Here is a 13,295-nt window from a genome sequence, read left to right on the forward strand (position 1 = left end):
ATTGGTGTTCGTTTATGTAAGACTTATTCTTCGTTATTCTCGCTAGAGGGTAATACAGTCCATGGGCGCCAAATATTCCCAGCCTCACGCAGACAGACACAGAAGAAAAATCCGTTCCACAATATTTCACGGAGCAGGCAGATATACAGAACAGAATCTGTATTGCTACCAACTCACCATTTATCAAGTACACAGATACGCAGTTTAAATACAATGACGTTACCATCTCATCTCAGCGAGTTAAGATTTAATTCACAGTGTAATCGTAGTCAACAGAAGGTCAAGAAAGTCGTTACAATAGTCAATCGAAATCAATTTTGCCGATAACTCTAATTCAGTGTTTGAAACAATATACTATCAAACGAAATTCAGTTACAAAAAAAAACATCCAATCAAAGGAAAGCCCAAAAACGAATGACATATATATAACAGATGCTAAAACAAAGGATCTAAAACTAAGTGTTCAATAAGTGTTAAAAAAAACTGTTAACGAACTCTCCTTCAACCAATAGCTCCTTCTTTCGTGTAATCATCATAAACCTGTTTCTTTTTTCGAAAGCGTTATTGCAATATATTAAGCAGAGGCAACACAAAAATAAACAAACACAATGTAACCGCCACATTCATGTCATCCAATTATTTTTGTGCGCTCAAAGTCTCATACTATTCAGCCAGTCAGTAGCATGAGAACACGGTGACTAAAGTGGCATGTCCCTTTATACATCAAAACCACATTTCAAAACAGGTGGCGATGAAGAGCACTTTTATTCCTCTTTGTCCTACACTTACTCTACGTAACCAAAAAGGCACTTAAACAGCAAATAATATCCTATGCAAACCAACAAAAGAAAACAATATTACCAATAATCGAACATTGGACGAACACAATAGCATAACAAAGTCAAATCGAAGTTGTTGAACATGTTCTTCCTATTTGTTGAAGCTATAAGCACAGGAAACAGAAATCTCATCAAATTAAAGAAGGAAATAAAAGTGCGAACAAATAAGCGCAGGTTATACTAAAGCTGTGTATTACATCACTGTTACCGTTTATAGTACAAACGCGAACACCAACTGTCACACACGCTTGCCTGCTAAGAGCAGGCGAACGTTTGCGCGTTTTCAAATTTTATCGAACAACAAACAATCAACTATTCGAGCTGCAAAAAGTCAGCCACGTCGCCACAGTGGAAGCAGTAAAGTCCGTAGAAGTCACCATTTCACCTAAAGGAAACAAACAAACAAAACAATTAACTGTCATAAGAGCAGCAACATCACAGTAACTAACCCGTAGGCGTAGTTGTGCCACAAGTTTAAGCCATCAGAAGAAGCGTTTCGAATCAGTTGTTGGTCAGAATTCCTGGATATGGTGCAGACAGTGTAGGTTTTCTCCTCTTTCCTGTTTCTAGCGCTAGCTATCTCCGGTTTCTAATCTAGTCTTTCCTATAACATTTTATTTTCACTATTCTTCTTCATCTTTTCACACAAGTTGCAGTATACATACTACGAAAATCGTTCATTTTGCATTTAAACTTGAAAGTTTTTCTCCATCTTTTTTGCTTCAAAATAATTTTAAACCTATTAATCAATCAATTGTACTTTGATGCCCAACATAAAATACGGAAAGTTTCAGACAAAACTTATACAAACCAGCATCAATTAGCAACTTACTTCTCAATTATTTGAATAAAACAAAGTGTTGTTTAAATTCTCGCAGTTTGATTACCTAACACTTGAAACAGGTCCTGCAATCTGCTGATAAATTTACGTCTTCTAGACTATTTTGAATGTTGCTGAAAAATTTGTTTTTTTCAATTTTCAGCAGCTCACAGTTTACTTTTCCCATTTTGAATTCTACTCTATACTTTCTTTATTCTGTTCTATACTTCTATTCTTAAAACATTTACACACTCTTTACTTTAGCTAGTTTTCTCTATCACCTTCAACTCTTCTCTTTCGCTCTTTTTATGTACTGAGAAAGTTATCTACTTACTGAACGCAAACAGGAGCCTTCTTTCGATCATAAGCAGACATCATTACTGCATAGCTTTGGTGAAAATGCACGAGCCCCGAGTCTTTTCTCAGGCCGCTAGAATCACCCTCACCGGAAAGCTTCCCAGCGCATCTAGTATCAAACTCTGTACATAAAAGAAGAAGAAAATGAAACAGTCAATGCAACTGAAAACAAAATTCACCTGGACTTTGTGCGAGTGAATATCTCTAGCCGATAAGTGAAACCAAACCAAAAAACAAGCGATACGGTAACGTACGGTGTGCTCCAGCCCCGGATGTTGCGCATTTACCAAGCTCTAGCGCGAAGCAGTCCTGTGTTTGTGGTTGAAGTTTAACCTCTTGCCCGCTTTCTAATCTTTCACGATTCGAGAGAGTTGGCTCATGTGTGAAGATTGCCAACCGCCTTCCGGACTGCTTTAATAGAGCATGGTGCAACCTCGAGGCCGAACACGTGCGTTTAGGATTAAGTTGAAAGCCACTAGTAGCGCATCCGGTTGAAGATATCCGGTGTTAGGTGGTTCGGCTGGTATTTGGGGCTTTGGTATTTTTCTAACCTGCTGGAGTACTGAACTCGCAATCGACTGGGAGCATTGTCGTGTTTGTGTTTCGGTAAAGAAGTTGATAATAATAATCTTCGATCATCGATCACACTGGAGGCAGTCATTCCCTCACCAAATATAAATACAAAATATACATTTAAAAATATTGAACAATTAAATGTGATGCTAAAAACAAAAACAAAAAAGAAATGGTATCGAATGTGTTCTAATGGAAAACAAAATCCAAAAAAGAAGTAAGGAGGTTGAGTAGTGAAGAAAATGAGAGTATATTTAAATTAAAATATGGGCCGTCAAACGCTTGCAGCGTATTCTAAATGAAAGTATTAACAAGAAATAGTTTTATTTTTTATTGAATAAGAGATGGAAGGCCGACTTCAGGGTAGTGGAACTTCCGAATAATTCGTACTTGTAAATAGTCTGTGTAGGAGTAGCTCAAATCACTTTTAGCCGATCGGAGATGGAAGCAAACAAACAAACAAAAAAAGTACACTGATTACGGAGAATACATACCTGCAACCAAATAGTTAGCGAATGCCCAGCAGAACACTCTGTCACACTTACACACCTTCAGAGTAAGAGGATATATTTTTCGATGCCACTTTTATTCATAGTCAAGTTGAAGAACTAGAGCAATCCAGGTCTACAGTTAGTGGGAACTTTAAAGAGATTTGTTCATCTCTGCAACAACCGTGCCCTGCCAGTTCTTCAGAAAAGAAAGAGTCGGGTAATCAAATCGAGCGAGTCGTTTGATGGTAGAAGCGAAAGAGGAAATCAGCTACGCAGCTAGATGAAAACAATTCAATGCCTTTTGAAAAGTACAAAAAAAAACTAGAGACACTGAAAGCGATTAAACAAACAATACACTGACACCCACACGAATAGAGAATTTTTTATCGACAAAGACACGTGCGCGCGCGTAAGAGCGATGTAGGACTCTCAAATGAGTAACACGGTAGAATTAGAAGATGAAATAGAAGCTGTAAATATTATTTAGAAGGCAAACCACTTGTACTGTCACTTCCTAACCGATGAGAGATGATCGAAGATACTTCGCGGCCAGCAATAATTCTGACCAACGGTGAGACGTGAAGGCAAACGCTTAACTATAATTGTCAGCACCTTGTTCCAACGCTCTGTGCAGGGACGCTTGATTATAATTTTCGGCGGGATTTAAATGGGCATCACGCAGAGGCCGTGTGTTAGAGGTTAGAAAAACGAGACGTTACAAGTGAGAAAGGGTATTCGAAAGGGAAAAGTAACCAGAAGCTGTGAAAGAATATTGTTCTTAATAGAAACACCGGTAAGGGAGAAATACACTAGCTGTAGATTGTTCGTTTTTTAGTAGTTAGAGATTTAAATAATTTTAACAAATGTTCAAATGTGTCGAGTAAAGAGCGCAGAACAGCTAGCGAAGGGGACAACGATGTTCAAGGCGTGTGATCACATCTGATAGAGACACGATTCGAAATCGTCGGTAATTATCGCTAAGATTCTCACAAGAGGAAAGATGTACTGCCAGAAATCATATGTGTCCCACCGAGAAAGACAGCGTCGAGGAATGGCAAACAATAATCGTGACGAAGTTTCGCTCTACTAGAAGCAGACATTCCAAAACGAGGCAGATTTTTAACTACAAGCACCACTGTAGCAAAGGCTGCATCGAAAACAACACACTGAAATGTGGAAATATTAAGCGAAATAATTTGCCACAGTGATATAGGTTTAATGAAGCAAAACACACTTAATTTATGAAGTATTGATCCATTGTCTGTAGAAGCTTAGAAAGCAACGGCAACAAAAATAACATAATCGAGTGGTTACGCAGATTACGTTTAGATAGTGCAAGCTAATTTTGTCAAAAAAGTACCAAAAAACAACAAAAAAAAGAAGATTTAATGAGGTGAAGGTATTAGAATTTTGTTTTACTTTTTCGGCTTGAAATTTTCTCGTCCATGCCACACGAGAATGGTTTCGAACGAACAAGGTGCTGTTTGATTTATACCATACCCACTATAAAAGAGAGGCGTTCCTGTGTATTATCACCATTTGCCATCCACAGCGCCAACTACGAGCGGGCATGTAACGCCCCGCGCATGCAACACACCCAACCATAAGTGGTGTGAATCTTCGCTAACCGATAGTCGTTACGCCCAGTCATGCCTCATGCAATGCCATAATTTTCAGCCCATAATCATACTTAGTGCGTCTTAGACACGCAAAAAAATCGCTACTGGTTTCCAAAATTGACCTACAAAATGCACACTCACAGTAAGAAATATGAAACATCACCCTTACAAAACAAACTTTAAAGAGAGAGAGAGAGAAAAAAAACAGCAAATATTCATGATATTAAGAAAATAAAAATGAAATCAAAAAAATGGGGTACCTTACCTAAATGTGTTTTCAAAACTTTTTACCATTTAAGTTGTTCGTCTAAGTGATAATTGAGTGTTTAATTTAACATGTACACCGAAGGTGTACATAAGAAGCTAAAGTTTAATCCGTTTAGTTTTGTCCGAATGATAAAAAAAAACAAACGCAAAAGCAAAACAACAGTAATCAACGTTCGCTTAGGATATTACTTAATTTTTTAATCGAGAAAAAAAGGCAGGAAGGAGAAAAGTGTAAAAACTATACCATTTAAAGAAAAAGTAACCGTAGCTTTAGGTTTTTCCCTGGCAAAATGAAGAGAAGTAAAAGAAAACCTTAAACATCGTGTAATACTAGTAAGTCGAAACGAACCGGATGACAAACAGAAGAGAGAAAAAAAACATAAGGCAGAGCTAAGCAGCAACAAAACAACGGTTCAATAAATTTACCAGCATACTTTCAAAAAGTATCATTAGACTATAAGTGCGAAAGTGTATGGAACTCGATGTTACAAAATGCAAATACGAAGCAAGCAAACTAAAGAAAAATGTGAAACAAGCTCTTTAAACAAACAAGTATAAAACAAGCACACACACACCCGCCGGGTAACGTTGCGGGACCGCGCGCGCGATCAAATCGGGCGGCGAAGTCGATGTTGAGCAGTTGTAGGCTATCTTTTTCTTCTTATTTTGTTTCTGAGAGATTTAAGCAACTTTTTAACGGCAAACTGTTGTGGCTACACATCTGTGTGCACCATTGGTAAGAGCAAACCACAGAAGCAAACAGGCAAAATAAATATATGAGAGCATAGAGAGTTTATGGATAGAAAGAAAAAAATGTTATTAATGTACATTATTTTTATACTGGCTAAGTTGTAATAAGTGATAAGTTCTTTTTTTCCTAGCAGTTAACAAAGAGAAATATGTGTTGAAAAATTAAGAGAAAATAAAATCACAAAATTCGGCAACAACAAAACGTAGATTCATGATCGTAGTCTATACAAAAAAAAAACAAACACACAGCGGAGACATAAAAGTGAAACACAACACAAAACGTATAGGTAACGAAACACATGAGTATATATTTTCAATATATATTTGAGAGAAGAAAAAAAAATAATGGGAAATACTTGTAAAAATGCAGATAACATCATCTTATTTTAAATTAATGTATTTAAAATACAAAAGTGAAGCGAATAAAGAAAAATTGAAAATGCGTATTCTTAATAAGGAAGAATTTCCAAAAATGTTGCTATCGCAGATGTCGAGTCGGCTGGATTTTGGACGAGAAACTCATCTGCAACTTAGCAGTCAAACTTCACTATTACAACATTTGGCTTCATTACAACGTTTAGCTCGTCAGTGACTGCAGGCCGTATATGCTTCGACAAACTATAAAACCGACGACGTAAAAGAAAAGTACTACGAGCTTATTAAGAAACCGTGTGGGAAGTACCCACAACAAACATAAAAACCGTCATCGGAACCCAACCCAGATCGATCACTTGCTGATCGATGACCGGCACCTTCCGGGCAACCAATCGTTGATTAAAATCACTATCTCATGGTTGGCAAGTACCGCACCCGGATGTTTAAAGTATTTAAATCTAGATCGTCCAGGACAATAAAAAAGAATATAAAAGTTGATGAACGGCATCAACGACGCGGTCAATAAAACAGATGATCCGGCAGATGCCGGAGAAATACCGGAAAGCTACCGAGAAAAGACTACCCGTCGTGAAAAAGTGAACGCTGCCACCGCGTTCGGTCATGTGTAAGGACAGCAGAAGGAACCTGACTACCTTTAAGTCGCAGGTGCCCAAGCGTTCGAAAAAACTTTTCGAAGTGGTGTTGAACGGTGAAGAAAGTAGAAGAGTCATCAAGCGGAACAGGAGAGAATTTGGGGAAGAACAACTAGTTCGATGAGATGAAAAAAGCTTGCGGAGAGCTGACTATAAAGCCGTTGGGGAGAACGGCTTACCGTCGGAACCATTCGAAGTGGGAAGCGTGCAGCTGTATAGTGTAATCCACCAGATTCTTATGAGGGTTGGATCTGAGAAAAAACTACCTACAGATGAGTTGGAAGAACTCATATACTCTAACTATGAGAAGGGACAGAGACCGGTCTGTTGCAATTATCGAGGCATAACCAAAAGCCACATGTATCCGGAAGAATTTCTGACGGAGTAAATGGTGCCGCTCTCATCACCCAAATGCACCCCATTGAGACCAACACCAGTAAAGTCCCAATTATAGCAACTGGTAGCAAAGGAACCGGATATGAGTTGGATTTTGACAATGTGCTACGACTTTGGGCTGACACCTCCCTTAGCAAGGTCGTGTGACAACGGCTTGAAATGGTGAGATGATACTCAATGCAGGGATCTCCGTCCCGCAAATCTTGGAAGCCCTCCAGGCCTCCAATACGTTCAGAGTCCAGTGTCAGGTGAAAATTAGGTAGGAGTAGGATAAAATAATAGTTCCTGACTTACCCTGCGTAATAGCGGGGGCGATATATTTGCCCATACGGCGCTATTGCGGCCCACCCTAACCATGACCTCAGTGCTTCGGCATAGACTATTATAGGTCCATATAGGGACACTATTTCAGTATGGATAAGGATAGCGGTTAGAGAGGAGACCTATTTAACCAAAAATGAATTTAAATGGATACGAGAGACTTCCAAACCCCTTCATGCGTGGGGACATCCAGCGATTTCCGCAGAACAAGGCGGAACAGCTAGATGCGATAATCGAGTTCATGGTGAACAGGCGGAACATCGCTGGTGATCTGAAGCAGAGCCTCCTCCTGCTTCAAGACACCATAGATGAGGCCAAAACAAAGCACGCGAAACTTGTTGCTCGAATGGAGATCGCTGAGAAAGAGGACCACGAGGGCAACTGCATCCAAACAGGTGCAAACAGACACCCTCTTTCGCAGCGGCCTGCTCTATGGGGTATATCGCTAAACGAACGAAGCAGTTCCCCGTTCCCAAGAAGATGGCATAACGATCAAGTTAGGCTATAAAGGCGCGACTCCCTCAAAGTCGCGTCTAAGTACTCTGAAGTCTTGAAATTAGTGAAACCCACCTCAAGGATCTAAAACGGATGTGCGGAGCATCTGTCGATCTCGCACAGACGAGATGCTTCTTGAGCTCTGCAGAGACGCGAAAAATAAAGGCGCTACCTACAAGACGGTCTAGGGAAAGAAGGTGACTCTACAACTTTAAAATCTGGACGAAATCACCGCGAGGTGTGACGTTACACGAGCCCACAAGGAGAAGTGCGGGATTGATGTAGTACCACAGACAGACGTTCAAGCAAGAACAACATTGATCAAAAATTCCGTGTAAATTTTCAAAGAGTTGCGTTATAAATCACTTATACACTAGCGCCGCCTGGTGACCTCATCCCTACAATACATCTTTTTTCGCTTTTTAACCATATAGCGCTACCAATGACGCCAGCGCTGTACGAGGCTGGCGTCACTGGTAGCGCTATCTGGTTACGAATTGCTACTACAAAAAATTTTACACAAGTTTGGAACTCTGTCTGCGGTAGTACTGAGTCCATACGCCCCGGAAAGGGTCATGCGGGGACCCAGGTGGCCACTTTCCGATCTGCTTTTTCCGGTGAAAGGGACACAGCTCTCTATGGGAGGCCTGAGGTAGTAGAGTACCGGCTACTAAGTCATGGCCGTGAGGGGCACACAACTGAATCTGAACCACTGCTACGCGGGGAAGGGACACACGGCATACAGACGCGAGGCAGAACAGATACAAGGCATACTGCCACGAGGCATAACGGACGCGAGGCCGAATACGATGTTATATGATCACATAAGATCCAATTATCGTACCTTATGTGTCTCGGATTTGCAACATCCATTTCGCATCAGAATCACAGTTGCCACATACAGATTTATCTGTATTTTTCTTTGAAAAAATCTGAGCATCTGTATCTGGATCAAAAATATCTGTAAAAAAATCTGTATTGTCTAAACATAAAGAACTTTGCCTTTTTTTTTTTTTAGTTTTTATGGTACATATAGAAAATCCATTTCTAAACTAAAACGTGCGAGGAATTGAAAATATATTCAATTTGCTCAATATTTAATGCATTCAATTTGGAGTGTCCATAAAAATTAATGTCAATTTGAAAAATCTGTACTATTTGACGAAAATCTGTATATCTGTATATACAGATTCTGTAACGTAACTTCGGCCTAAAAATCTGTAAAATACAGATTAATCTATATATTAGGGCGCCAATCATCGTATGGAAAAAAGTGACCAGAAAATTAAAAAAAAGCCCTATACAAAATGTTCACCTGCTCGAAAAAACACCCTGTGCAAAATTTCAGCTCAATCGGACTTGAAATGGGGTGGCGCAAAGCGATTGAAGTTTGGCTTTTTAGAAAACCGAAAAATCACCCAAGGGGGGGGGGGGGCGTGAAATTTCGGTTTTCGAAAAAAATTTTTGATGCCAAATGACTTAAAAACGCATGAAACGTCGAGAATTGGTGTCATCTGAAAAAAATTTTTTTGCAAAAATTTACTCTCTGGGACTTGTTTTTTCAATTGTGGAAGGCTGAGTTCAAAATGATTAAAATTTATCTTTTGAAATTGATCACTAGTCTCTCGAAATAGCTTGTATATTGATATACACTATAACTAGCATCGAATACATTATGTTTCATTAGGGGGGTTCATTTATTCGACATAGGGTGGTTCATAATATTATGTAAAAATGAGTATAAAATGAAAAAAATCACTTTTCACTGAATACCAATAGAAAAATTCCTGAAAACATAATATTTTTTATATCATTGTCGTTAGGGTGGCAATGTTGAATTGGAAAAATTATTAGTAAAATGGCAAAACATTACAAAATAAATTTACAAAATGTATCAAACTACTCTGTGCAAAAAAAATAATTATCTCAACCAAAGTTAAGATTGTGCTCGTGGAAAATGTTGAATGCATTCATGTCATTTGCAAAATCACACACGGGAGGTACATGGAATTTTAATATTTGAAAAATGTTTTCGATTCCAAGTGTCTTAAACTTTTAAATGAAACGGTGGAAACTGATGGAATATGTTATATTACTTTGTTTGAATAATCTACTCTAAGACATTTGCACTCGTCTTTCGAATGTTGTATCAGACAATTTATTCGTTTTATTTACCACAATAATGTCCTTTGCCAACACTTGATTGAACACACAGTGCTCTGGCTCATATAATCGGACAAAAGACTGTATCGATGTTATTCAGTGATAATGAGAGTTCAGGGATCTCAATCAGATACGCAACACAATTGACTCGTTGTTTCTGGGTTTGCGTCGTTTTGACAGTCGACCATACATTTTCTGTCAAGTTTACATCATCAGAACGTGAACGTGCCCATTGGCTGAAACTTTGCATAGACGTTGTTATAGGCAAAAGATGCCATTTTGTGCTATTGGTTTAATTTATTGAACAACTACTCATGTTATTGGAAAATGCTATTTCGGATAGTAAAATTTTAGAGCCAACACGGTTCGTTTGAGCGGTGTGACATCTTCGGCAAAGTTGTAGATAATAGTTTTGTTTTTCAAAAAAAATATACACTCTAAAAACAAATCACTAGTTTAAAAAACCAAAATTAATCCACCTAGCGGTCAGACCCAGCCTTTCTCATTCAAACTTTTATTTGTAAAAATGGATTTACATGAACGCTTCAATCCAATGAATGTATGTCACTGTTTAGATTCTAAAATATTGATGTTGTAATCTATACATATAAAAATGTAGTCCGGTCTGTCTGTCTGTTTGATCCATATAGGCTCGAAAACTACCGAACCGATCGACGTGAAAATTTGTATGTAGGGGTTTTTGGTCCCGATAAAGGTTCCTATGATAGTTTGAGACCCCTCCCTCTTCTGGAAAGGAGGGGTCCAATACAAATGAAACATACATTTCTGCACAACTCAAGAACAAACCAAGCAAATGAAACCGAATTTGGCATGTGGATGTTTTAAAGGGTAATAAATATATCAATAATGGTTCGACGCCCCTCTCTCTTATGGAAGCACATGTTTCTGCACAAATTTCTGCACATCTCGCGAACTAATCAACTAAATGGAACCATATTTGGCAGGTGAATGTTTTTAGTGGTAACAAATATGTTCCATAATCGACCTCAGGCAACATTTTGGATATTGTTTTTGGCACATTTTGCATGTGTAGGATAAGTACAATGATACACCGTGCCCCAGTGCTGAGTCGAGAAAATTTCCAGTTCAAAAAGATCCTCGACATCGCTAACCACAGAGCCACGGGGACCACAAGAAAGATACACAGGAGCTAAATTCGACCACAGATACCATTTTGAATTCTAATATGGCGACTTCCGGCTACGGAAAAACAGCGGCAAACGACCAAATACCACCCAATATGGGTATTTTCGGAATCGTAATGATGCACTGGAGCCACAAATCGACTTCAGGCACTATTATGAATTGTAGGATGGCAACTTGTGGTTTCTGGAAAACAGCCAAAAATGGCCGGTTTCCGTCTAACATGAGTATCTCCGGATCTAGAATGATACACAGCAGCTGAAATCGAAAATAATCAAATTGCACCCAATATGGGTGTTTTTTCAACCAGAATGACGCTCAGAGGCCAGAAATTATATTAAATACCATTTTGAAATCCAAGATGGCGACTTCCGGTTTGTGAAAAACAGCCAAAAATAACCAAATACCATCCAATATGAGTATCTCTGGAACCATAATGATGCAATGAGCTAACAATTGACCTCAGGCACCATTTTGAATCGCTAAATGGCAACTTATGGGAAACAGTCGAAAATAACCAAATAATACTCAACATGGATATTTCCGTAATCGAGATGATGCATAGAAACCAAACATTGACCCTTGACACCATTTTGAATTTAAAGACGACCACTTTTAGTTTCTGGAAAACAACCAAAATAACTAAATACCTCCCAATATGGGTATTTCAGATGTTAGATTGATGCTAGAAAATTTGCTGAAAATGACCGAATACCACCCAATATGAATGTATTCAGAATTAGGGCCATGTACAGAAGCCAAAAGTCGAGGATGTTGTCATTTCGATAAAACCAATAAAACCGATAAACCAAACGATTTGTCTTTTGACTTTGATCATATCCTATGGCCGATTCGTCGTGCATTTGCAGACTTTGAACACATCGCAAGAAATCAATGACTTTGGAACGTTCAAATAGTACAAAACCACATTTAAACTATGTTGAGGCCACATAAATATATCAATCAAAGCAGGTATAGTTTTAAAAAGTCTTAGAATTTCTTTTCTTTCCATAACTTTTCAGCCACATATCAAATTGTTATGAAGTTTTTTATTTGTAAGTTTGAGAGATTACTCGTTCGTATGACACTAGTTATGTTCAAATAAGTCATGTGAAATAATAGACTTTCATTGTTTTATTAACAATTTAATACATAACGGTGGCTTAAGTTCAATTATAATCAAATTAAATGGGAACGTATAGGGCAGCCAAACTTTGAAACCACGTGTTCAATCATAATTCATCAGTTAACCCTTAACTAGCCCGCTCATCTGATAATAATATTGATCAAATCGGTTGTGCAGTTTTTGAGATAATGAAGTTTCGTGACTCATACGACGCGACGCGGGACAAAACACAACACTTATCGTTCTTACTACATTTAACATTTTAAAATTTTTACCTTAAAACTCGACCGGTTTCGGGCGTCACCGGGGCAAAAACATCATCCACGTATCTTTTCCATACTCGTGGGAAATAATTCTCTGCCAATGGAAGCCGAGGAGTTTGCCAAAGAACAGCAACAAATATACAAAGCAGCAGAAATAAATGGCTACGACAAAAGATTCGTGGACAAAATTCTAGTGAAATAAAAAGGATCAGTTTACCATTCTACCCCAAAGTAACCAACCGAATAAAAAATACACTGAGAAGACCTAATTTTCAAATCGTGCACAAAAGCGAAAACACATTGCGAGACTTGCTATGCAATTTACAAGACAAAGTTCCCCCAGGTGAGCATTCCGGAATATACCGGATTCCATGCCAGAATTGTCCCTCGGTGTATATCGGGCAAACTCGACGCAAGGTGAAAGTGCGAATCAAAGAACATAAACATGCCGTTGATAATGCAAAGTCCTGCGAATCTAGTGTAGCCGCCCACACCGTAACTTTAGACCACCAAATAGACTGGAAAAACGCGAAAATTATTAAAAACGTAAGAAAAACGTCCCACTTAAATGCTTGGGAATCGCTTCACATCAGTAATTCGACAGAACCGCTGATGAACGAAGA

The 13,295-nt window shown here is 38.6% G+C and overlaps 1 protein-coding gene across 5 annotated transcripts in view; it reads left to right on the plus strand.

Annotated features, from left to right (window-relative positions):
• Nucleotides 1-5,958, plus strand: part of LOC129725983 (nuclear hormone receptor FTZ-F1-like) — a 341,425-nt gene extending 335,467 nt beyond the window's left edge. For all 5 annotated transcript variants that reach the window (XM_055682488.1, XM_055682489.1, XM_055682490.1 and 2 more), the window contains one exon: nucleotides 47-5,958. The gene's annotated coding sequence lies outside the window, so the exon portion shown is untranslated. The remainder of the gene's footprint in view (nucleotides 1-46) is intronic.
• Nucleotides 5,959-13,295: the final 7,337 nt, after the last annotated feature.

Source organism: Wyeomyia smithii, chromosome 2 (genome assembly GCF_029784165.1).
Source record: "Wyeomyia smithii strain HCP4-BCI-WySm-NY-G18 chromosome 2, ASM2978416v1, whole genome shotgun sequence".
NCBI lineage: Eukaryota > Metazoa > Arthropoda > Insecta > Diptera > Culicidae > Wyeomyia > Wyeomyia smithii.